At 43.5% G+C, this 26,183-nt stretch overlaps 1 protein-coding gene across 6 annotated transcripts in view; it reads left to right on the top strand.

Annotated features, from left to right (window-relative positions):
* Window positions 1-26,183, top strand: part of RIN2 (Ras and Rab interactor 2) — a 250,681-nt gene that overhangs the window by 14,098 nt on the left and 210,400 nt on the right. Inside the window, exon 1 of one of the 6 annotated variants that reach the window (XM_033185475.1) lies at window positions 1,504-2,381. The exons of the other annotated variants lie outside the window; for them this stretch is intronic. The gene's annotated coding sequence lies outside the window, so the exon portion shown is untranslated. Of the gene's footprint in view, window positions 1-1,503; window positions 2,382-26,183 lie in introns of those variants that run through there. 6 annotated transcript variants of the gene reach the window in all.

Below are 26,183 nucleotides of genomic sequence, written 5' to 3'. Positions count from 1 at the left end.
CGTAAGACCGCCCCACTGCCCCGACCTTCCCACAAATCCCGGCCTCCGGATCTGCTGACCGACCGGCATCGAGCCGGGGTTCCCACAGCCCCTTCTTCAAGTTCGATTAATTTGCTAGAGCAGCTCACAGAGCTCAGGGAAACACAAATATTTACTGGATTATTGCAAAGGATATTGCAAAAGATACAGATGAAGAGAAGCACAGGGGAGGCCAGCTTCCAAGAAGCTTTCTGAACACAGGCCTTGGGCGTGTTTGTGGTAGCTTCATTACTTAGGTCTGCTTGGTCACACCATTGGCCATTGGTGATCAACTTAACCTTCAGCCCCTCTATTGTCCCTGCAAGTGAGACAGTGGCTCAAAGTCCCAGTCCCCTAATCCGGCCTTGCTCTTTCCTGTAACGAGGGACTGCCATCCGTCAATCCACTCATTAACATGCAGAAGCATCTTTGGAGAGTCTAAGGATTTTTGGAGTTGTATGGCAGGAAACAGGGTTAAAGACCAGGTATATGTTTCATAATATATCACATAACACCTCCTTCGCGTATTCCTCAATTCTCTTGCCTGGTCTCTCTCAGGGCACTCCCTGGGCTCAACCCCAACCCCTGCTGAAACATACTTGCCCTGGGCTGTGCCTGCACCAGGCAGACGGACACGGCCAGGAAGACCACAGCCTCCTTAAGGGATTCACAGCTGTCGGTCTCAGGGGGTCCAGCTCCCTTTTCTTGGTCCATCCACACACCTCTTCAGCTCCATCTTCGACATACTTGTTTTTTAAAATGACATTTTTATTTGTGTAGGAGTGAAGGAGAGTTCGGGGAACTAACACTTACTACTTTGGTATTTCCTTTTTTCTTCTCTCTGATCCTATCCTCTTTCATTTCATTAAAAATGCTCTGACAGCAGCTTTTCTAAATTGCTTTCACAACCCACTAAATGGGCTTTGAAAAAAACATGCCCTGGATGATTGTTCCACTCTGTCCCTCCCTTCTCAAGTCTCCTGCCTCCTCCTGCTCTCCTCGTTTTTTTGAGACAGGATCTTGCTCTGTTGCAAAGAAACTAGAACTAATCCGCAGAACTTCCAGAACTCCCAAACCCCTCCCAAACACTGCCAAGCCACTTGCAGGCCGACCCTAGGCTCCAGCTCCCTCCTGCTTCCTGCTGGATAGAACAGATGCGCGCTCTTGGGTAAGGCAGTCCACCCGGGCTTCCGAAGATGGAACAGATGCGCGCTCTCGGGTAATGCGGTCCATCCGGGCTTCCGTGGATGGAACAGATGCGCGCTCTCGGGTAATGTGGTCCACCCGGGCTTCCGTGGATGGAACAGATGCGCGCTCTCGGGTAAGGCGGTCCACCCGGGCTTCCGTGGGTGGAACAGATGCGCGCTCTCGGGTAAGGCGGTCCACCCGGGCTTCCGTGGGTGGAACAGATGCGCGCTCTCGGGTAAGGCGGTCCACCGGGCTTCCGTGGATGGAATAGATGCGCGCTCTCGGGTAAGGCGGTCCACCCGGGCTTCCGTGGATGGAACAGATGCGCGCTCTCGGGTAAGGCGGTCCACCCGGGCTTCCGTGGATGGAACAGATGCGCGCTCTCGGGTAAGGCGGTCCACCCGGGCTTCCGTGGATGGAACAGATGCGCTCTCTCGGGTAATGCGGTCCACCCGGGCTTCCGTGGATAGAACAGATGCGCTCTCTTGGGTACGCAGTCCACCCAGGCTTCTCTGAGATACTCAAGGGCATTACAGCAGCAATTGTCCCGCTCTTTGCTGGGTCACCAGTTTCTCACCCTGTCTCCTGGGTCATTTCCATCCAGGTACATTCATACTGTAGTGTGGCTCATCTTTAGAGAACCTTCTCTTGACTCCACATTTACTTCCAGCTCCCATCTCTTTTCTCAGCTTTCATTCTACATAGAACTCTTTACGAGAGCGTCAGTGCTCACTGTCCCCAGGTCCCTTCCTTCGCTTCTTCTGTTGTACCACTCTAGCCAGGATACTGGCCCGGAACTGATTTTCACAAGGTCACCGATGACCCCCTCGGTTTTAAATCCAGTGGTCAGTCTTTGATCCCCATATGATGTGATTTTCTAGCAGCATCTGACATTAAACCAAGGGTGGGGCCCTTCTGAATGCAGGGCCCTGTGTGACTGAACAGTTTGGGTGTCACGAAGCCAGCCCTGGAACCATGCTGATCTTGGGTTTCATGTCACAAGAGACACGAGCTTCCACTGCCAAGCACTCCAAGATCCCAAGGAATAATTCCAGCAGCTACAAGGGTCCCGGCACCGCCTGAGCCAGACCTCTGTTCAGGACTTCACGTGGGCTGGCCTCATCTCAGAACCCTGACCAGCCTGTGAGATGATCACTTCGTGCGTCACCGCCGCGGTACGCATGAAGTCGTTTTGTGCTTTTTTTTTTTTCCAAATTATAGAAACTGAGGCACGGAGAGATGGAGTGATTTGTCTGTAGTCACAAAGCTTGAAAGTGGGGAGCCACAATTCACTCCTGGTCTGTCAAACACCAGGACCTATACTTGTAGCAATGACTGTAATAACCTCAGAATGTATCTGTGTAGAAATACAGGCATGCATTAATATTCTAGGGTTGCTGTAACAAAATACCACAAACAAGATGGCTCGAAACAACAAACTTACTGTCTCACAGTTCTGGAGGCCAGAAGTCTGAAATCAAGGTGTTGACAAGGCTGTGCTCCCTCTGACGGTGGTAGGGAAGGAGCTGTTCTAGGCCTCTCTCCCGGCTTCTGGAAGCCTCAAGCATGCCTTAGTTTGTAGATGCATCCCGCCAGTCCTCCATGCTCACACAACATTCTCCCAGAGGACCTCACATGGTCCTCCAGGTTTCCCCTTTCCTGTTGGATTGGGTCTCATCTGATGACCTCATCTAATTTAGTTAAATCTGCGTAGACCCTATTTCCAAACAAGGTAATATCCAATGCTATTGGGGTGAGAACGCCAACATATCTCTTTGCAGGGACACAATTCAACCCATAACTAGGTGTAAAATTAGAAACTGACCAAATATCCAGGAAGTGTGACCAGTGCACGCAATCAGAAAACAGAGTCAGGCATTCTCAGCAGTAAATATTTATTACAGGTCAAAGGGCCAGGTATGAGTTGCCTCCTTGCCTTGTTCTGCTGTTGTTGGGGAGGCCTTAGCACCTTCTGAGGTGGGTGAAAGCAGAGAATGGGAGCTGAAGGCTTAAAGAAAGGGCCAAGTGAGGTGGGTGGTTCCAGAACTTTGGTTTGGTGGCGTGCTGTCTATGATTTCTGGCTGGTTTCTGTGATCTCTTGATGGTACTCCTGGGTGCCAGGTACACCTCTTTAGAGGTGTTGATGCTTAATGAACTGCAACTTCTCCTTCCTGCTGGCCGAGGTGCATGAGAGGCCAAATGACTGTATTTGGGAGATGTGCAGTACAATTTCAAAATGCCTGATAATACAGTGATTCTGGTTACAATCACTATTAAAATCACACCATGGATTGTGATAATAAAAATAAAGTAATACGATGCACTAGATGATAAATATTATAAAATATTATATACGTATAATAAAGATAAAAGAAATAAGTTTAGCTTCATATAAAATTCACCATCATGCCCTTGATTTGCCCCTGACCAGCACCCAGTTCCATGACCTTGGAGCTTCTGTCCCATGGAACAACTGTGTTTATGGGCTGTCAACCAGCTACCATAGGCAGGGGGTGGAGGCCTTTATAGGCTCCTCTCTTTTATCTCACAGGGAATTTTTAAAGACAGAGCTTAGGGTTCTGAACTCAATTTACATAATGCATCTAAAATGACATAAATATGAATGTATCTCCCCTCTTACCCCCAAGCAGCCAAGTACCAGTTCACTGAATCAGGAGAGAGCCCTAGGATTACTGAAGAGGACAGGATGATGAGGTTGCATAAAGAACTCAACACAACCCAACTCTGATTGATTTCTCCAAAGGAAGTCAGATAGAAATGTGGACTGGGTACGTTGTATTTTTCTTACAGTAGCATATTATAAAAGCAATATCTTTGCAACTAGAGAAGAAGCGGGAAAAAGATTAAGAGCCAGAGATTGCAGAGAGGAATTCCAAGAGAATCTTTAGTCAGAAAAAGCCATGAGTCTCTCTTGTCTTCTGCCACTGTGGCATGTAAAGGAATTGAAAAGGCCTTGAGAAAATCATTCATATTGTAGAAAAAGGACACAAGGGAGTGGGATCCATGCATTTGCTCATCAGATCACTATTGAGTACTAATTATGTTGTCAGGCATCGAACAGGCAGGGTACCCGCTTTTGTACTTCCCTGAATCTCCATGGCCATTGTCCCATTCCAAGCCATTGTTCTTTCTTGTGAATAGGATGATGTCATAGGATTTGGTGTTACAAAGTTCATGCTGACTGATGATCACAGACAGCGTTTCAGTGGAGCAAGAGTGGCCTCAGTGAGACCAGATGGCGGAAGGCTGTGATCATTCCGAGACTGGTCCTGGGCTCCAGGAAAGAATTGGAGGCAAAATTTGGAGAATGACCCAGCAAAGCTGTGATGAATTAGATGTGAGGAGAGCAGAAGAGGCAAGGATGGCCCATTACTGACCACCCACGTTCATGGAGGCATTATTTAAGGAGATGATCAATCTGGGAGGAAAAGAAGCCAAAGCAATACAGAGTTCCACTTTGTATGTGTTAAGTTTGATGAGCCTGTGAAAACCCAAGGAGGTATTAAAGATCTGGGAGTCTGGAGCTTGAAAGAGAGCTTTGGGCTACAAATGCATTGTCAGTAGTTTTCAGTATATAGAAAGCCTAAAGAGGATAAAATTGTCTAAGAAAAGGATATGGAAATGTTATCCTAGGATTAACTCGTGTAACAGGATGGCAATAAGTGCAAAATCTTATGTTGCTAACTATGGCCTCCAAAGTCGGTGAAAACGTGGCAATGCAAGGGTTGACTACTGGTTCATTTTGCTAAATTGCATATCTTCCCTGCAAATGGAGCCCCCATTGAAATGGGTATTTTGGATGTTAGCATTTGGCTCCCTCTATTGCAGTGGGTTTCTGACTGATGGAGGTATGCCTGCCCTTCCAATTTGGGGCTGAGGACACCACCTGATTTCAACAAGAGACTGTAGGTAGACTGCTGAGAGGTGAGATCAGTAATGAACGTCATGAAACCGAAGATTTATTAAGTACATGTGTGTCACTCATATACTTGCCACAGTCCATGTGCTATTTATTGTATACTTACACCGGTCTTGAAGATGAGTATTCCTACCCATTTTACACTGGAAAGACAGAAGCTTAGAGAACACAAGCATTTGCTCAAGTTCATGTTAATCAGTGGTAGAACAGGTCTTGGACCAGCTCTGTCCATTGACAGAGCCCAGACTCCTAAGTGCCAAGCTGTACTGCTTCTCCTGAAGCCAACAGCCTAAGAAGCATGTCCGCCCCGGGGCCCTCCATTGCTTAGCTGAGTGTAGGACCCAACTGCAGTCAGAAGCCTCACCCTCCACAGGCGGTCAGAGCCTCCAGCTTCGCTCCCACTGAAACTGCAGAAAAATACCCAGGCAATCTGGTTTTACAGTTTCCTTCTGAAATAGAAATACTAATACTAACAAATATTTTTGTGACGTGTATAGCTTATTAAAGACTTACCCAGGGGTTCTCTGGCCTCAATCTTTTATGTACCCTAAAGTCAACCATTAACTTCTTCTCATTTCCTTGGTATGTAAACCAAAAATAAAATTCTAAGTCCCCCAACCAACTGATGGACCCCTCCCCTTGGCCAAAGGCATTCCAAAGCTAACCAGAAAAACTAGCTCAGGCCATGATGGGAAGTGGGAGTCGGACATGCCTCATTATACTCTCCTCCCTTTTGGAATTCAGGCACAGCTGACCAACATTAACATCAACACAGAAACCTTAAGACTGATAGAACAGATTCTTTTTTTTTTTTTTTTTTTTTTTTTTGAGGCGGAGTCTCGCTCTGTTGCCCGGACTGGAGTGCAGTGGCCGGATCTCAGCTCACTGCAAGCTCCGCCTCCCGGGTTTACGCCATTCTCCTGCCTCAGCCTCCCGAGTAGCTGGGACTACAGGCGCCCGCCATCTCGCCCGGCTAGTTTTTGTATTTTTAGTAGAGACGGGGTTTCACCGTGTTAGCCAGGATGGTCTCGATCTCCTGACCTCGCGATCCGCCCGTCTCGGCCTCCCAAAGTGCTGGGATTACAGGCTTGAGCCACCGCGCCCGGCCTAGAACAGATTCTTTAAGTCTGATGAGAAACATTTACAATCTCTTCTCTCTGAAGCTTGCTACCTGGAGGTTTTATTTGCATGACAAAACGTTATTTTCCACAACCCCTTATTGATTCCAGGTCTTTAGATAATAACTCTTGCAACCAATTGCCAATCAGAAAATCTTTGAATGTGGCCAGGCACTGTGGCTCTCACCTGTAATCCTAGCACTTTGGGAGGCTAAGGCAGATGGATCACCTGAGGTCAGGAGTTCGAGACTAGCCTGGCCAACATGGTGAAACCCCATCTCTGCTAAAAATGCAAAAATTAGCTGGGCATGGTGGCGGGTGCCTATAGTCCCAACTACTCGGGAGGCTGAGGTGGGAGAATTGCTTGAACCCAGGAGGCAGAGGCTGCAGTGAGCCGAGATCAAGCCACCGCACTCCAGCGTGGGCGACAGAGTGAGACCCCTTCAAAAAAAAAAAAAAAAAAGAAAGAAAGAAAGAATCTTCCAATCTGCCCACAACCTGAAAGCCCCCTCCCTTCCAATTTTCCTGCCTTTCCAGACAAAACCAATGTACATCTTACATGTATTAATTATGTCTCACATGTATTGATGTCTTATGTCCCGCTAGAATGTATAAAACCAAGCTGTAGCCTGACCACCTTGGGCACATGTTCTCAGGATCTCCTTGGGCTCTGTCTCAGGCCACTGATCACTCATATTTGGCTCAGAATAAATCTCTTCAGATGTTTTACGGAGTTGGACTCTTTTCATTGACAGATAAAATAGGAAAAGGAGTGAGGGAGGAAGGAGGAGGTGTTCGGGGTGGGTCCATCCCGGAGGGAATTGTTTTATCCTGGCTTCTCCCTCCATCATTCATGGTAGAGTGTTGGTCCTTTTAAATGTAGGAGGTTTAGAAGAACTGTGTGCTCAGGGCCAGAGAACACAGGGAAGGGCACAGGTGGAACCCATAGAAATCTCAGGGGAAGAGGCTCCAAGTGCCCGAATCTCTTTCCCTCTTCACCCCACTAGGCCCCTTCTGCTTCATGCTCATCTGCCCCACTAGGGCCTTTGGAGCAGGGTCCCACCTATTGAGAAGCCTAGGGTGGGGGAGCCCCATGTATCTTACAAAGAAAGATGCTGTTTCAGAGCTTCAGCTCTGCATTCTTCCACATTTCCCCTCCATGCCAGGAGATTAAAATTCCGCACTCCTAGTTACTATAAAACTGACCCATAGGACTTAATAGGCTTTTATAAATTGTTGATTAGACCTGACCTCTGCGCCGCCTCATGGTTCCAGGAAATGACCATTTAAAACTAATTCCTCAAGTAAATCGGGGCTGTGTTGCTGCAGAGCAGAGACATTCACCATGATTTTTCTTATATTAGTTTGTATTCATTTCTGGCTGAGAAGAGATCTTCCTTACAATAATAAACAGGGGATTTTCTATTCAAATGGAATTTTTAATTTCTCTGGTTTAGTGTTCGTTCCAGACGAATTGTGAAATGCTGTGAATAAACACTCAAAACACTGGTGTGGAGCAAAGGCTTGTTTTGTGGCCTTCCTGGTTTTTTAATTTTGCCGTTTTAAAAAGTCAAATGTCACTTTTTTAGGAGCCACCAAAATGTAATTGAATTTGGGGAGGCTTTGGATGTGTGATTACAATCAACACATGCTACAATCCACAGTCTTACTGGTGTGTTCCAAATCCAAAGAAATTCCTAAAAAGGCAAACAATGCTACAGAAGCTGTATTTTCAAAGGAGGAAAAATGCATGCCTTTGTTTGGGGTCCACCTGAATATATTCTTCATTTGCTTGGGAAGGAAAAACAAAGTCCTCTGATACAGAAGCGGTAACTTTAGAAATGCAGAGGGCGTTGCCCCGGGCATTTATAAATTGCCTGCATGCATAAGGCTCCCTGCCAGGTGCCACAGAGGAAGTAGTGTTAAGGGTTCAGACAAGATGGCGAATTCCAGTTGCATGAGCATTTACATAGACTCAGAATTTGCGATAACAAAAGACCCTAAAAATCACTGAATCATGTCACCCACTTTTACAGAAGGAGACGCTAAATCCTAGAAATGTCAAATTATGTGCCCAAGTCCTTGTACTTAGAGCATTTATTATTTTGGGACTGTTGTGTGTGAGGCACTGTGGTGGGAACTTTATCTACTTTATTTAGGGTACTCACAGTTTTGTGGGGTGAATGCCTTGATCCCCACTTTACAGATGGGCAAACAAAGGCCCTGAGAAGTTAAGTGAACTGGTCCCAAGTCACAAACCTAATAAGTAGTGCCAGAGCCGGGGTTTGGAACTAGAAGTGCTGACTGCAAAGCCCAGCATAGACTTTCCATGACACATCTCAAACATGGGCTGATTCTTAGCTTGGAGCAGACGCTGGGTGGTGAAAACCCTGAGCTTCTTTGGGGCCAGGAACTGGGCCGTACCAAGTAATGGGACGGTGAGCTGGGGACAGTTGGAGGAAGGTCATCTCTTCTGAAGTTAGGGAACTTCTGGGACCTCGGAGGGCCCTGTGGGGTACAAAGAAGGAAACCGAGTCCCAGAGCCACCACCTGAGTTGCCTTGCTAGTGCCTGGGACTGTACTCCCAGTCCTCCAACTGCTACAACTCCTGGGGTTCCCCTTCTCCATATCCTCACAGCCGAAAACCAGCATCGGAGCATCTGGGTCCTGATACAGAGTAGAGTTTGGACTAAGAACACCACTAAGTCAAAAGGCAGAAATGTCCATAAGGAAATTACAAGTAACTTAAAAGAGAAAATAAGGCCATGTGGGTGATCCAGCGAGAGCAGTAATGGTAGTGACGGGAGGATTCATCCTCTTGGATCATCACAAATCTGTAAAAAGGAGACTGAGCCATATTCTTGCAATTCCAGATCCAGCTCAGAAAGGTGTCTCAGTGAGAGGATTGAAGGGTGTTTGACTTCTGGCTCAATTCTAACCTAAATCCTGCCAGTTTTACATAGCAAATGCTGTATCCTGTGTGTCAAGGTGATAACAGGCATTCAAAGCACAGATGAAAAAAAATCCTCCTAATTATTGATAATGTCGTTAATATTTATTGAGTGCTACCATGCGCAGGTGCTGAGCTAAGTGCTCTTCTCTGGGCCAGGCCCTGGGCTGGGTATTCCAGAGAGATCGTCTCAACTCATTCTTACAGCACAGTCCTCAGGGCACGGGTCACTAGAACTGCACCTCAGTGGGGTATAACTAACTTGCTTAGGATGAGCAATGTGGAAGCTGAGATTTGAGTAAGAAAGTAAGGAAGTAAGAGAATGTGGAAGCTGGGATTTGAATAAGAAAATGTGTCCAAATTCCAGGATCCATGTTGACTCCCAGGATGAAAAACTGATTCATTCTGGGCCATGCTTGTCAAATTGCAGCCAAGCAGAGAGCCTCAGATAAATGTCCCCAGACCCAAGCACTGGAAAAACAAGTATTAGTATTTTTCTTACTTGAACACTTTGAGATTTTCTAAAATAAGACTTTCAGTGGTTAGACAATCTAGTCATGCCTTGGCTTTCAAAAGTATACCATGTATTGCTTACAAAGCTCGAGTTAGTGTGATAAGGAAATTACAAGTAACTTAAAAGAGAAAATAAGAAAATAAACCCCGTCTTCTGGGTTCAAGTGATTCTCCTGCCTCAGCCTCTGGAGTAGCTGGAATAACAGGCATCCACCACCACAGCTGGCTAATTTTTGTATTTTTTGTAGAGACGGGGTTTCCCATGTTGGCCGGGCTGGTCTCGAACTCCTGACCTCAAGTGATCCACCTGCCTTGGCCTCCCAAAGTGGTGAGATTAAAGGCCTGAGCCACAGCGCAAGGCCTATTTACCAAGCTTTTTATAAGTGAGGCAAAGAGCTATGAAGGAAGATCATATCTTGTTTTTTGTTTTTTTCAAGAAAAGTATCTCCAGGTATTCATCTGTGGCCAATCTTCATTAACTCTGTGCTTGCAATTACTGTGCCCCCTACAGCTGGGGATACAAAACCTAAAACATATGTACTGAAGGTTATTGATGACCATGCGTCATCAAAGAATGGTTCCATTTCCCATGATAGGTTACTTGGCTTTACATTTTAAATTAAGCCCCAATTTAAAAATCTGTTTTATTGTTTGAGGTGTTCATGCCAAGATGGTTAACCCTTCCTTATCTGGGCTTGCACATGACCGGGATCCACAGGAACATATCAGACAAAGTTGAATGGAGAATTATTCATGAAATATCCACTGGATTGATCACACTAGATTGGTCTGTCTTTCCCACTAAAACTCTTGAAGGAAAGGTCCAGATCAAGTCTATATGTTCCTTGCCATATGCCTAGCACCTAAGCCAATGTCAGGCATGAGATATGTATTTTAAAATGTTAGCCAGCCATGGTGGCTCATGCCTGTAATCCCAGCACTTTGGGAGGCCAAGGCGGGTGGATCACATGAGGCCAGGGGTTTGAGACCAGCCTGGCCAACATGGTGAAACCCCGCTTCTACTAAAAATACAAAAATCATCCAGGCCTGGTGACTCACGCCTGTAGTCCCAGCTACCTGGGTGGCTGAGGAACAAGAATCAGTTGAACCTGGGAGGCAGAGCTTGCAGTGAGTTGAGATGGACTCCAGCCTGGGTGAGAGAATGAGACTGTCTTAAAAAAAACAGTTAACTATTAAAATGTTATTATTGAATGACAAAATTTAAAAATAACTGCTGATTTAATTAACTGATGTCCCCAAGAATGGGAAAAAGCCTGATTCTGCCTGTAAATGTGCATCTTCTCCTGTGTTCTAAATGCCTCCCTTGCTCCTACTTGGCATGAACCAAACTCATCAGCTTCATGTGCCAGTCTCGCCTCTTCCTCTTCTAAAGCATTACCCAGGTTGATCTGTCCCTTGTCTTAATTATTAAGACATTTATTAAGACAATTATTTTCCCCCTGGTACACAGATGTATTGACTTCACGGCCATTCAACAGGTGTTTGACCGTTTGACTGCATCTCCTGCCTACCTGTGTGCTGGCTGCCCAGCTCAGGCCTGCAACAGGGGGGGCCCGAATGTCTAGCAGCTTTGGACAGTGAGTGTATGAAGAAAAGCTCAAACCATTTCCATCTCTCCTTTTAGTATGTGACCCCACCCAGGAATTCAAAGAAGCGGCTGCCTGTGGTCAGTGGTGGGTTCTCTTGAGTGCCCCACGGTGGTGGTGGGTGGGAGTCTATAAATCCCAACTGTTGCTCATCCTGGTGGTCGTGTGTTGCTGTATCAGATCATAACACAACAAATATGTGTTACATTAGAGTGGTAACTGGAAAAACATTCCGTGTTTAACAGAGTTTATTTTCATACGGTTTTCTCAAACTAAATTCCTGCTCATTTATTAATCCCACAAACATCGGCATAGAAGTTCCTGTGTGCACAGGCCTTTGTCATGAACTGTAGATGGCCCTCCCCATCACTGCCCCTTTGAGTCTCAGCCATGGCCACACCAGGGTTCTCTGCACACTCCCGTCAAGGCCTTCTCATGGGCTTCCCTGGACCCCCAGGTTTGTGGACATCACATCCAAAACCCCCTCTCATTCCTGCCCTGTTTGGATGGGGACCCGGCTGAGACTGTCTTCCAGTCTCTGACCTGGGTGATTCCTGTCCAGGCAAAGGCTCTGGGTGGCTGGAGGTGAGGCCCTGAGCTGGGGGACTATGTTGATCTGAATTCCTCCTGAAGCCTGCTCTGAACAAGGATTTGATTCGAATGCAAGTAGTTGATTGGGAGAGTGGTCCCAGGAAACCCCTAGGGAAGAGGGGAGGGGAGGCAGGGGAGGGAGGCAACAATATGAAGAGTGTTATCAATCATTTACCCCATGGACAGCTAGAGCTTACCCGTGCCGGGGAGCTGACTGTCCCACTAGGGGTGGAGGTGTGGGAGGTGCAGGGCAGGTGTTCACATTCACTCTCATCAGTTGTAGGCTGAGGGCTACTGGGGTCTGGGAACTGATTCCCAGCATTTCAGGCCTCTCCCTGGGAAAAGCTCATTCCAAGAGCCAGAGGAACCCTCAGGCAAGGAGACAGGGATGCTGGCAGTGTGGAGTCCAGGAGGCTGTCGTGGAAGAGGGGATGCGAGCAGCACCTGCAGTGTCTAATCCGGGGCGGAGGCCAGGTTAGCACAGTGAGACACTGGCGGATACAGTGTGTCCGAGCAGGGCTGGCACATGGCACTGGATGGCGCTGCTTGAAATTGGCAAATTGCCTGCTACCCCAAGGCAACTTGAAAATCAGATGTGGCTTTGCCAGTAACTCCTGCAACCTGTAGTTTTATTCAGGACAGCAGATGCTATCAAGGGCGCTGTGCCCTTTGCTGATGTAGTTGAGGTAGGAAGTTTGCTTGTTTTGGTGATGGCTGATATGTAAGAATTGTAGCTTCAAGTATGCTATAGCGGTCAGAAAGGAATTTAAACAATTGTGTGTGTGTGTGTGTGTGTATGTGTGTGTATGCATGTTAGTTATTACAAAGGGTTCCTTGTTTAAAAAGCTATATATACTGTTGTACTAAGAAATGCTTGTATTGTGAAGAGCAAATAGATTTGGGTAAATGGATGTTTTAGCACAGTAAATGGCATTATTATTTAAACGCATGGGGAACTCTGAGTTTCAGTAGAATAATGGTGGTTGCCTACATCCAAATCTCTTACTTTAACTTAAAAAAATTTACCCAAATCAACAAATAGAGCAAATAAAACCATTGTTTACACAAGCCCCCAGGATTACTAGGAGACAAAATTCTACAGACTTCAAATGTCCTGTAAGTAGTGAGAGAAGCACCCAGGTCCAGTCAGGCAGGCTCCGGAGCCCACCCCGTCTAGAGCGTCGGGCGGGGACCACAGAGGACAAGTGGAGATGGGCAGGAATGTGCAGAGCCTGGGGTGATGCAGCCCAGATCACGTCACCCATGGAAAGACAGGCCCCATCCTGAGTGGGAATACCAGACAGTGTGAGACTGGAGGCTACAGCCGTAGGAAAGGCGAGATTACTGGGAGAGACGAGGGAAACTAGGAAGGGAACTGCCCCTTGGAGACTTGGTGATATTCAGAAAGAAAACAAAAAGAATAAAATAAAGGGTGCTTTACAGATCAAAGAAAACCAGAAAATTACACATGCTCCCCCTCTTCTAGAGTAAGCACAATGAAGAAATTACACTTCACTCTGTTAACGGTAGAGGGCGCGTCTGAATCAAGAAACCTAGTTAGCCACCCACACACTGTCCCCTGCCTACATCAACTCTCACCCACAATCCAATAAAGAAAACAGATGACAAAAAGAGCAGAAAGTGGCAGGCAACGTGCAAGCAGAGCTGCAATCAGAAGAAATGAGTTTATGAATCTAAGCATTTCAGCTAGTGAGTGTTCTCACCCCCCTACACACACACACCACACACACACACCAGAGCAAAAGAAAACTGTAATGGCATTCCAACACTAATTAAATGTCCTAACATAAGAATTTTCATATGTTAAAAAACCCAACCTTTAATTAAAAAAACCAGAACTAAAATGGGCAAAACCTAGGACGATGTGAAATGAGAGTTGACTGAACTCCGGAGAGGACATGGAGAAATTCAGTTTGCAGATACTTGTGCTGCCAGACGGGACATCCTTTCCAGCGGAAAGTGAATGGATCAGAACTTAGCACCTTTTCTCTGTTGCCTTTTCCGATCCACGGGCCTATGTTTTCTAAACCCCAGCCCATGGCAAGCATTTCTTATCCATAAGCGTACTGGCTATTTCAGTGGGGAACACTGTGAAAAGCCAATGTTGGCTATCATTTTTACTTCCCAAGTTCTCTATTATATGAGACTGTAGGAAATACCCAAATACTTTCCCAGGGAAAATCAAGTTGAGTGGATTAAACTTTCCAAGGAGAGCTTCATTCTCCTCGGTAATATGTCGAACTTTCAGAGATAAACTTTTCAGAGATGTTTCCAAATTATAATGAATGACTATAATAAATCATGCTGTATTTTATACTTTAAAAAGTAATTTTCATACATTATATTCATCATTAAAGTTGTAGATAAGTCAAAGTAACACATATGATAGTTTCTTCCCTGCCTCTGTGTGACCATAAGTAGCTTAGAAATGCTTTGCCTTGGTTTATACATGTGAAAAATGAGAATGGGAATGGCTTTCCCCTCTGTGACATTTCCAGTGCATTGCTAACTTCAGTCTGTGGGACAGATTGTATTTTTCTAAACATAACCACAATGTCATCACCCATCCCACACCTTCTCCTAGGCACCTCCTTATCAAAAGGTAAAGTTGAATGCCTGTCCCTTGAGTCTGGGTGGGTTTGTGTCTCACTTGTACCCAATAGAATGCAGCAAAAATAATACCGCATTACTTCTGAGGATAATTTGAAAAGAAGAAGATAATGCAATTTTCACCTTGCTGTCTGGTGCATTCTTGCTGGAGTGCTGAGCTGCCATGCAAGCAGGTTCTGAGGCCACCATACTATGAGGAAACCCAAACCAGCCCAGGCAAACAGATCATATGACAAAGCCCTGAAGCTACATGAAAAAAGAGAGATGCCCTAGCAGTCTCCAGCTGTTTCAGCAGTGCCTTCCTGCTCCCCACCCCCACACACTCTGCCTTTTGTTCCAGCTCCAGTTACCATCTGGCTGCAACCACATTTGAGACTCTGAGCCAGAACTACCCAGCCAAGCCCTTCCTGGATTCCAGACACTCAGAAACCATGGCAATAATAAAATGGTTATTGTTTTAAGCCATTGAGTCTTGCGGTGACTTGTTATATAGCAATAGATAATGAGGATGCCTGAAGCGTAAAGATGCATGAAGCCATCATTTCTAGGGAAGGCATTGTGACTGTGCCTAATACCTTTTGCGGTAGTGTTGTTTTGGATAATTTTTATAGAGGAAGTTGATAGGACAAGACATGTCTCTTTTGGGAAGAATTATATTCCTCTCTAGATTTAGCTTACAAGCTAACCCTTCCAGTGGAAAAGAATTGAGTTATTTTCCAGTGATTTTCTGTTTTTGTACTTGCAAAGCTTTATGTATCCATTGCTTTTGGTGAAAGTAAATGATAGGATAGGGTACTGGAGAGAGCTGTTTATTTTGTTTCTGGATGGGATAAAGCTAAAAGGACATAGGGACTAAGAAGGTGGCTGCTGGTCTCAAGGATTTCTAATAAAGCCCAACATTGGGTAGCTCTCAGGCTAATTCTGTGGTGAGCAAACATATTTAACATTCTAGGCCATAATAAAGAGAAAGACTGGCCGGGCGCGTTGGCTCATGCCTGTAATCCCAGCACTTTGGGAGGCCGAGGTGGGTCACAAGATCAGGAGTTTGAGACCAGCCTGGCCAACATGGTGAAACCCCATTTCTACTAAAAAATACAAAAATTCGCTGGGCATGGTGGTATGCGCCTGTAATCCTAGCTACTCAGGAGGCTGAAGCAGGAGAATTGCTTGAACCCAGGAGGCAGAGATTGCAGTAAGCCAGTGCACTCCAGCCTGGGCGACAGAGCAAGACTCCATCATAAAAAAAATTAAAAAAAATTTAAAAAAGAGAAATTACCTCAAATGGGGGCTAGGGGGAGAAGGTTTTATTCCTGATGGTGAAAGTGTAGTGATTAATGTCATGCGGTCAGACGGTTTGAATCCTAGCTCCCTTACTTACTGGCTGTGTGACCACGGGCAAGTAAATTAAATTTATTTCTCATGCCTTTGTTCCCTCTTCTATTGTTATGATGGTTATAGCAAGGATTGAATGAAATAATAGACATGAATGGCTTAATACAATGTTAAGCATATACTGAGTGCTCAATAAGTGGTAGCTAGTGTTATCATTATGTTATGCTCTCTGGATTTTGTATTTTAAACTCCAGATCCAGAAACATAGATCTAATAAGGGGAAGATAGACAGTTCAGAGATTAAATTGCTTGACTCAAGCATGTGTTACTGGCGACCGTGTTACTACCCTATGCATTACACAAGACAATTTCAGATCTACTCCATCTGTCCAAGGTGATAGTCTTTTCCAAATAGAGGAAGACTTCCTCTATCAGTAGTGTGAAGAACTACACCCCTCCCTAACTTGAATTTCCGAATAAGTTATTGTGTTTTTATTGTAGAATTTAACATTTAGATTAAAAATACCTAGTGTGATCTCAGCAAACTACCATTGAAAGGTAACCACTTGAATCTGACAAAGGGTATGTGCAAGCCATATTGAATGGTGAAATACTTACTGCTTTCATTCTGATGTATGGAATAACACAAGTGTGCCCTATCACTTTTATTCACTCTCACCTTATAGCACCTATCACTCTGTCACCTGTGTTCAACAATGTACTGGTAGTCTTACCAGGACACTAAGGCAAGAAAAAGAAAGAAATCTTATTAAAATTAGAAAATAAGAATTGGCTGGGTGCTTTGCCTCATACCTGTAATCCCAGCACTTTGAGGGGCAGAAGCAGGCCGATCACTTAAAGTCAGGAGTTCAAGACTAGCCTGGCCAACATGGTGAAACCCTGTCTCTGCTAAAAACAAAACAAAACAAAAATACAAAAACTAGCTGGGCATGGTGGCAGGCACCTGTAATCCCAGCTACTTAGAAGGTTGAGGCAGGAGAATCACCTGAACCCAGTAGACAGAGGTTGCAGCAGGCTGGGATGGCACCATTGCACTCCAGCCTGGGCAACAAAGCAAGACTTTGTCTCAAAAAAAAAAAAAATTAAAATTGCCATTACTCAGGAGTTAATATACTAGTAGCAAGTAGAAAATTAAATAGAAAATAGGATTTACAGTACCATACAAAAATAAACTTAACAATAGATGTGCAAGAACACCACACTAAAACTACAAAACATTGAGAGAAACTAAAGAAGATCTAAGTAGATAGAAGGACATACCATGTTCATGGATTGAAATATTTTAAAGATGTCAATTCTCCCCAAAGTGATCTACAGATTCATCAAAATTTCAAATAAGTCCAGCAGAGTTATTTTCTGTTTAAATTGGTAAGTTAATTCCAAAATGTAGGTGACTGAAAAATAATTATAAAATTCAAAGCCTTATTTAAGAACAACAACAAATCTGTAGCTCTTACATTACCAATTATCAAGACATGCTATAAAGCTACATAATGAAGACTGTGGCATCAAAACAAGGATAGACAAATAGGTAAATGGAACAGAAGTGAGAGTTCAGAGACAGATCTACAAGATAATGCAGTATCTTGGCTTACAACAGAGGCTACACTCCAATTAAGCAGGCATGGAGGTGGGAGAAGAGTCTTTTCCACAGATGGTGCTAGTCAGTTGATGTTCCTGAGGAAAAAAATAAAACTTGATTCCTATGCCATACACAAAAATGATTTTATGATGGATCATAGGTTTAAATGTTAAAACTAAAACAACCTTCTAGAAAAGATATAAGAGAAATATCTTCATGAACTTGGAATATGCAAAGATTTTTTAAATTAGTACTTTTTGCTTAAGACGTCTGCACTTTACTGTATGTTAATTATACTTCAATAGAATTTCCTCTCCTTTGTCTTTTGTTGTGTGACACTCTTAATTTTCTTCCTAGTCCTTTATGATTTCTCTATCTCGGCTAGTTTGCTTTATTTCGTACAAGATTCTTTCTGCAGTTTACTTATTTTCTCTTGCTACAGTTGGTATCTTGGGCATCTTACCTATTTGTAGTTTTAACTGCTTGCTCCCTGTAGGTGGCTTCTAGTCTTGTATCTGTTGTTCCAATCTGCCTTCTCCCATGGGGTCATAGGGCTCTCAGGGACATCCACCTGTTGCCTGGTTCCCTGCCGTGTGCTTCAGTCCCCTCCCTGCATCCCCAGGGGTTGTTGTTCAGTCTGTGCTTTAATATTTTGATGAGGAGAAAATCAACCAATCCCAAAGTGCTAGCTAGAGATTCCTTATCTCTAGTTATAGTTTGTCTTCCTCTAATTTCTGCCCTTTGGTTCTCCTCTTGTATGTCACTGATCAAGTCTGATTCCACTCACATGACAGAGCCTTCCCTGCTTTTTCTTTTCTCCAAGTCAATCATCCAAGACTCCTTCAAACATTTTTTCCTAAACACGGTCACATATTTCATTTCTTTTTTTTTTTTTTTTTTTGAGATGGAGTCTCGCTCTGTCGCCCAGGCTGGAGTGCAGTGGCCGGATCTCAGCTCACTGCAAGCTCCGTCTCCCGGGTTTACGCCATTCTCCTGCCTCAGCCTCCCGAGTAGCTGGGACTACAGGCGCCCGCCACCTCGCCCGGCTAGTTTTTTGTATTTTTTAGTAGAGACGGGGTTTCACCGTGTTAGCCAGGATGGTCTCGATCTCCTGACCTCGTGATCCGCCCGTCTCGGCCTCCCAAAGTGCTGGGATTACAGGCTTGAGCCACCGTGCCCGGCCTACATATTTCATTTCTATCTACTTCTTGACAGGCCCCACTTTTATTACAGTTCTATCAAAATGTGGCACCCAGAATCAAACAGAAGGCTTGAAGGTGATCTGGCCTCTATACACCATGATTTCCCTCGTTGTAGATGTGTTGTTTTCTGAATATAGACTTATTTATTTGTCTCTAGTAATTCTTCAACTGCTTTTTGTATTTCTCAATCTGGATCTCCCTGGAAACCTCGGACTCAATTTATCCAAAAATGAAATAATCATACATCCACTGACACCAGCAACTGCCCCAGTCTTACAAGGCCAGCAAGTCAGGTTGCCTACTTCCCACTCAGATAACTTGATCTCTAGCCTTATTATTTAGGGGGCAGCTATTACTCCACTCAGCCTTCGTTCTCTATTTGTGTATGTGGGTTTAGGGAAGGGGAGGTTTTATCCCAATACAAAATATCCATTTATTCCTGTTAATTTTTCAACTAATGTTGGACTTTTCAAGTTGGACTTAACTTATCTAAATATAGGATAAGCTGGGCACTGTGGCTTGTGCTTGTGCTCCTATCTACTCTGGAGGCTGAAGTAGGAGGATGACTTGAGTCCAGGAGGAGTTCAGTGCCTGCCTTTTTACCCCAGCAGTAAAAAATTAATAAAAATAGAATAATCATCCACTTGCCCAAACCAGTTCCCCCTCCCAACTTCCTTTTCCTTTGGGTGGCCTTATCTGGCGCTTCTTCATGTCTGTCACCTTTGTTGTTAGTTCAAGCCCATATTCCTTAGTTCAGGTCTCTCTAACCTGCCCTAAGTGGTCCTTCCACCTCTAGCACTCCACTCCTACTCTGAGATGGTCACCAGCTTCCATTGGTTTACATTGTAAAATGGAAACCCTTCCCTTTGTCCAGACTGTGACCTGGCCTGCCTTTCCATATGAATCCTCAGTGCCCCAAGGGCTAACCAGTGTTCTAATGGTTGTACCTTGGCACAGCTGCTTTAAACCAAGTGGTCCTGTCTAAACTAAAATGCCTTTCCCTACACTTCCCAGCCAAAACTACACTCATCTTTGGCATCTCTTTCAGATGGCCCATATAGAAAAACAGGACTTCATGTGCGTTCCTGTAGTGTATAGCTTAGACCTTGAACAAAATCAGCAAGTGATTTTGAAATTGAATAAACAAATGAATTACTTGTCCCATTTCTTTAATTGGGAAAAGAGAAATTAGAAATGATTGGAAAATTATCACAGATATATATGTATTTCTAAAACTCTTGGTCATTTCTAAAGATAAGTTTTCCAAAAAAGTGAATGAATTTATTTGAGAAAATAACTAAAATACAATTCTGTGGATGTTATTTAATTTACTCTTACATATTTAAGAAGACACCAAAGAATATAATTTGGGAGTTATAGTGCTAAGGCTTAGATAGTTTAAGGTCAACAAAATTCTTAGCTTGATCTTTGAAAGAATACCTGATCTGCCAAAGAGGAGATGTGCCGCCTGCCTCAGATATTATTACGTGGAACTGAGAAAAACTTCATAAACTTGCAATAAGATGACTTCTCCAGGGAAAGCAGAGACCATCAGTTGAGGAAAGTTAACTAAGAAGTTCATTTTAAAGTAATCTAAATTTTCTTCATTACACAAAAGTCTTTGGAAAGGGAATGAAAAATATAACACATATAAATCCTCATTTTTTATAGGACCCTTACTTTCTTTTTCCAAAGATAAATTATTCTTTGAAATAAGTATTCCTATAACTGTTAACAGGAGGCATTTTGAGAAAATGCTCATATTCTCATGCAAAATCAGCATTGGGATTGTCTTAGTGCAATGCAACTAGCAAGGCTTTATTTGCCTGTATTGTGTCCACTTCAGGCAACAGTGGACTTTATTCCTTACGAATAAAGTCATCTAAACTTACCTAAAATGTTCATGTTTTAGAATTACCCGTAATTATTATCTTCATTCCTTTAATAATGTTGAAAAGGACATATGTAATTTTTTTCCTTCCCTCCCCCATCCAGCTTTTTCTCAGGTGGTTTTCCATGGTTGGGGGAAGAGGAAGGACAAGTGGGACTCCTTCCAGGGACATGGCCAGAGCAGTTGACAAGGTCAAGTTGACAGTATGAGCTGAAAGAAAGAAATTCTTATTTGTGGGCAGAGGAACTGGCTGTGAAGATCTTCAGCGTCAAATTCTACCACAGGGGAAATTACACTTCCAGCCAGCGTGGTTTGGCTTGGCTTTTTAGGGTCTACCTGTCTGTAATGATCACCCTCATCAATGCATTTAATTCCCACTTTTAACAGCAAAAATATATGGTTTTAAAAGATGGTGAAAGGAAGATAATCAAGTATATAACATGTTTACCTTAATCAAATATTGACTGAGACCTCATAGTGTCATTTCTCATGAACATTTAAACAAGAGCAGAATCCACCGGGGTCATCAGAGGGTATCATGTGCCTGAAACAAAATGTCAAAGCAGTGGTAATAGGATGCAATGAGTGATGGGTATTGTGAGAAAGACACTTGAACTAAGGTCTGGAAACTGAGGGAAGCGAAGCTCACAGGAGCAAGGGGTGCCTGCCATTGAGTACTTAGAGCACACATGGGGAGGTGAGGCAAGAGCCACCATGGGGGCTAAAGGTGATTTGGTGACCGACAAGCCAAAGAAGACTCAGCTTTGCCACTGACCAGCACGTAGCATTAAGCAGGTCACCTCACCTCTTCCAGCTACAAAATGAGCACATTCTATTACACCTTCATAGGCTGCCAGGGTGATTTGAGGGAGGAGGGGCTCAGCATAGTGCCTGGCATGGAATCTCTTCTGAAGACCTGCTAGCAATTGCCTATTACATTTTGAGATGGATCTTAAAGGTTGGGCAGGAAGGTAACAGGAGATGACTGCAGAGGGCAAGATATTTTAGGCTAAGCAGCCACTGTGTGTGTGTGTGTGTGTGTGTGTGTGTATGTGTGTGTATGATGTTCAGAATATAGCCTTGTGTTTGTGTGTCTTTGTGTTCAGAATACAGCAAATACACCAGCCCAGCCAAGAGGTATTGATGACCAGCAAGACTTTGGGAATTATTCGATCAGGCAGCACTGTCCAACAGAACTGCTTATGTAATTTAAAATTTTTTTGTAGTCACATTTTAGCAAGTTAAAAGCAATAGGTAACATTAATTTTGATAAGATATTGTATTTAATTCAATATTTCAACATATGATCAATATGAAAATTTATTTTTGAGGCATTTTACTTTTTTTTTTTTGTATTAAGTCTTCAAAACCTGGAGCATATATTCTACTTACAAAGCATCCCAATTCAGACTTACCACATTTCAGGTGCTCGATTGCCATGCAGGGCCCGTGGCTGCTGTGTTGGATGGCTCAGCCATAGAGGGGCTTTCCTGTGATAATAGCATCGTTTTCCTTGAATGTTAGTCTTTCTCTCTCTCGTACCCCAGAGAGGGAGATGGCAATGCCTTTCTCTAATACAATTAATTTAATGAAAATAAAAAAGGAAAGGAAAAAGGGAGGGAGAAAATAAGTACTCCAGGGCACTATCTTCACAGCTGGCCTAATCCTGAGGTTTTCACAAATGAAAGCTCAAAGGGTTTAGGGAGATGCTGGGACATTCTTTGACCCTGTTAGATTATACTAGCAGAGATGCTCTAGAAATCTTGCACAAAAAAGCTTATTTTACTTTGAGTAACTCCAAATTTTCCAGGTTATTAGGATTACAGAACAATGTTTTAACGCTTTCTAAGGTTGGGAATTCATTGTTTTATAGGAAAAGCTGTGGGAAAAGACTGGACAAGCCTAGATTTGGGCTCCCCATGGTAGCTACTGACGCATTGCTAGGGTTGCTAGATAGGGAAGTACAGGGAATTGAAATGAGAAAGCTCATAGCTGGGTGAGTAAATTCTTAGCCTGAGCCAACACCAGAGATGGGGTCCCGTCATGAAGATAACACGGGCAGGATTAAGTACTTAACGAAAATCAGTCAAATTGGTTACTGAATCTTTTCATCTGTGAAGCTTGGATACACTAAGGCAGGATGAACTGAACCAATTTTACCTCCTTTAAGAGAAGATCAGGGAAAATAATATACCCAGGATCACAATTAAGGATCCAAAGAATAATGCATCTATAGTCAACACGTACAGAATAGAAAAGAAAGGCTTTAGTGAGAGATGAACTCCACCAATAGCAGCATTTCAAAATGACACCCAGCAAGTGGCCTGCATGTGCAAATCTTCAAAAAGATTCAGTGGGCTGGGTGCAGTGCCTCACGTCTGTAATCCCAGCACTTTGGGAGGCCAAGGCGGGTGGATCACCGGAGGTCAAGAGTTAGAGCCCAGCCTGGCCAACATAGCAAAACCCCATCTCTAGTAAAAATACAAAAATTAGGCGTGGTGGCAGGTGCCTGTAGTCCCAGGTACTTGGGAGGCTGAGTCAGGAGAATCACTTGGACCCTGGAGGTGGAGGTTGCGGTGAGCCAAAATCGCACCACTGCACTCCAGCCTAAACAACAGAGTGAGATCCTGTCTCAAAAAAAAAAAAAAAAAAAGATTCAGTGATACTAGGTAATGATGAATAACGTACATATGAACCTTCTAGATGATGCTATCAAAATTTGCGGAAAAATAAGCAACTACTTCAGTTTCTAGAGTTGTGACTACTGGATTAAGAAAAATTAAACCTAGTTGGTATTTCATTTTCTTCAACCTGTTATTACCTTGTAGGTTTTAATTTATAAATTTCTTTATAAGGACTTCAAGGTTTCTGATGAGAACGGCGACTCAGAATTTCTCACAACGCCTCGCACCTACTAGGTGTTTGATCAACATTGGTTAATTCATGAATAATTCTGATCAAGACAATCCCCTTCATAAATTTGGCTTTCCTCCATAGAAAAATTAAATTAAAATTTAAGACAATTTAGAATTCTCAAAGGTAGAAACACGTTAGTTGTCTTTAGAGAAATTCTGGTTTGTTGAGAAGCCAATATAAGTTTTAAATGAATTTGCATTTCTGTTAGGAACACAACCCTGTTAAAGTTCAATAACCCATTTAAAGCACAGGCACTTTGCTGACGAAATGCTCTTGTGTACACATGTGGTGACACTGGCCCAGGAAGGTCAGGACAGCATCCCAAGTTGTTCCAGCTGCTTAGCCCGGACTCGCAGGGAAGTCTCAGTCAGTCTGTTTCTGTTTTTAATAGGTGATTATATTTCTTCTTATGGAAAAGCACTGTTTGTAAGTGGCTATAGTGTTTTAATTTGTGTAGTGATATCTTAATTTCTGTAAGATGTTATACATCATACATATTCAGTGCAAGTTCAGTTTTGTGTCTATTTTTTAGGTTGTTTGAGTTTGACTGTTTATTGTAGTTTTCAAAGTAAAAACTCCTTTGGAAGTTGACCAATAGCATTTTGCCTGGTGAGTTTTTTCCCCCTCAGGTCCTCAGAAAACTTAGTTTTAAATACCAGTGGATGCTACTGAGCAATATTAATGAAAGTTGGATATTATGATCAGCTTTTATTACCCTCTATTTTGCCCATGAGATAAGGGTGTCAGAGATCTAAAACAATACAGTCTGATGTTAGAAGGGGTTCTAGTATGGAAAACAGCCTAACTATTGAGATGCACGTGACAGCAAATCCCCTTCTCTATAAGACCAAATGAGCATTTTTTTCAGCCTCCTTAGAGTGCCATTGTGTCAAATCCAAATTGGAAATATATCCTAGAATGCTAAAACTCAGTCAACAAGTGTTAAAATGCACATGCCCACCCCATGCATCATGGGCAAAGGAAAAAAAGACCAGCACCCACAAACAACACACACTGAAGCAACATCACTAAGCTCCAAGAGCTCTATGTTTAAGGATCCACAATGTCATCATTTAAGGATTTTTCAAATAGACAAAATGCCACAAGAAAATATGAAATAAAGGGCTGGGCGCAGTGGCTCAGCCTGAAATCTTGCTGTGAGCCGAGACTGCACCCTTGCACTCCAGCCTGGGCGACAGAATGAAACTGTCTCTAAAAAAAAGAAAGAAGAGAAGAGAAAGGAAGAGAAGAGGAGAGGAGAAGAGGAAAGAAAAGAAAGAAAAGAAAAGAAAAATGAGAAAAGAAAGGTAGGTTAGAGCAAAGTGTAACACACACAGGCACGTACACATCCAGGAGGAATGGTATATAGGAGTTTGACCTTTTCTGTTTTGTCAAATGAAGGATTTGGTCCATAGTAAAGATTTTCAAAATGAGCCTCTATATGGACTTATTCTCAGGGATCCACATACCCTCCTTTGGAATGTCTGAAATCCAGTATGTTTTTATGTCAAGGATAACATTTACTAATTAATCAAATTACATTCTGGACTAACTAGAGCAGTGTTTTTCAAGCTGTAGGTCATGACCCCCTAGTGAATTGTGGTTCATTAAGAGGTGAAGTTGGGTACATCCAGGGTTGTTTTAAATAAAAGTGAAAAATATGGATAATATTAGAGCGTATGGCTGGTAGCAACAGTTAAGTATTATTCTACAAAATGTTTCTTTCTGTTTTGTGTGTCTATGCCTGGGTATGGATCATGATGTGAAATATATTTATTACCATGGATGGAAGTCAAACGTGTTTGAAAGCTGTGAGTCAATAGATTCCTGTTCTCAACCTTCAGTGCACATTGGAATCACACAAGGAGCTTCAAAAATAGGGTTCCCACCCCCAGAGGCTCTGCTATAATTGATTTGGGATGTACTCTGGGCTTGGAGCTTGCTTGAAGCTTCACAGGTGTGCAGCCAGGGTGGAGAATCCCCAAAGAATTGAGCCTTGGGACCAAGTTCTGCCAAGTAATTTCAGTGCCTGCCTCTGAGTTTGAGTTTATTTAATTTGCCTTGGGGCCAAATCGTCCCATAAACTGAGATGGTTGCAAGGTATGAAGATGGCCAGAGGAGGCTTCACACGTAGTCAATGTTTGTTTGTTTGTTTGTTTTCCCCTAGTGAAGGCCAAATGCAGTGTAATGGGGGTGAATGAATGAAAGCTGCCCAGTAATTCAGGTAGAGAAATGTAGTGGGAGAATTCAAAGAGAGAGTAGAAGAGATTGGAATAATTTGAATTGTGTGAGCAATTTCAGCTGCCATTCCACTCAGCGAGTGAGTGTCCCAGCATCAGCATGACGCAGAGCACTGGAGTCTGCTCTTCCCCCAGGTAGTCTCAGTTTATAGGTACCTATCACTAGTATGAGCCTCTGCACACAGCAAATTAGCTGTCAGGGTAATTTTTGACTTGTTCTCTCATGTAAGCCCTTCCTCTCTTAGAATATGTAGCCCCACCGTATTTATGTTGCAAGAGTGACTTAGTTTCAGGAAAACATTATCCCTTGCATTAATTGAGTTACTTTTAATTATATTAATTTGCATTCTTGTTCTTATTTTTTTTTTTTTTTTTTTGAGACGGAGTCTCGCTCTGTCGCCCAGGCTGGAGTGCTATGGCCAGATCTCAGCTCACTGCAAGCT

The sequence above is a fragment of the Trachypithecus francoisi genome, unplaced genomic scaffold, assembly GCF_009764315.1.
Source record: "Trachypithecus francoisi isolate TF-2019V2 unplaced genomic scaffold, Tfra_2.0 Lachesis_group21, whole genome shotgun sequence".
In the NCBI taxonomy this organism is placed as follows: Eukaryota; Metazoa; Chordata; class Mammalia; order Primates; family Cercopithecidae; genus Trachypithecus; species Trachypithecus francoisi.
The sequence above is the reverse complement of the archived record's forward strand: the minus strand, read 5'-3'. Positions and strand labels throughout refer to the sequence as shown.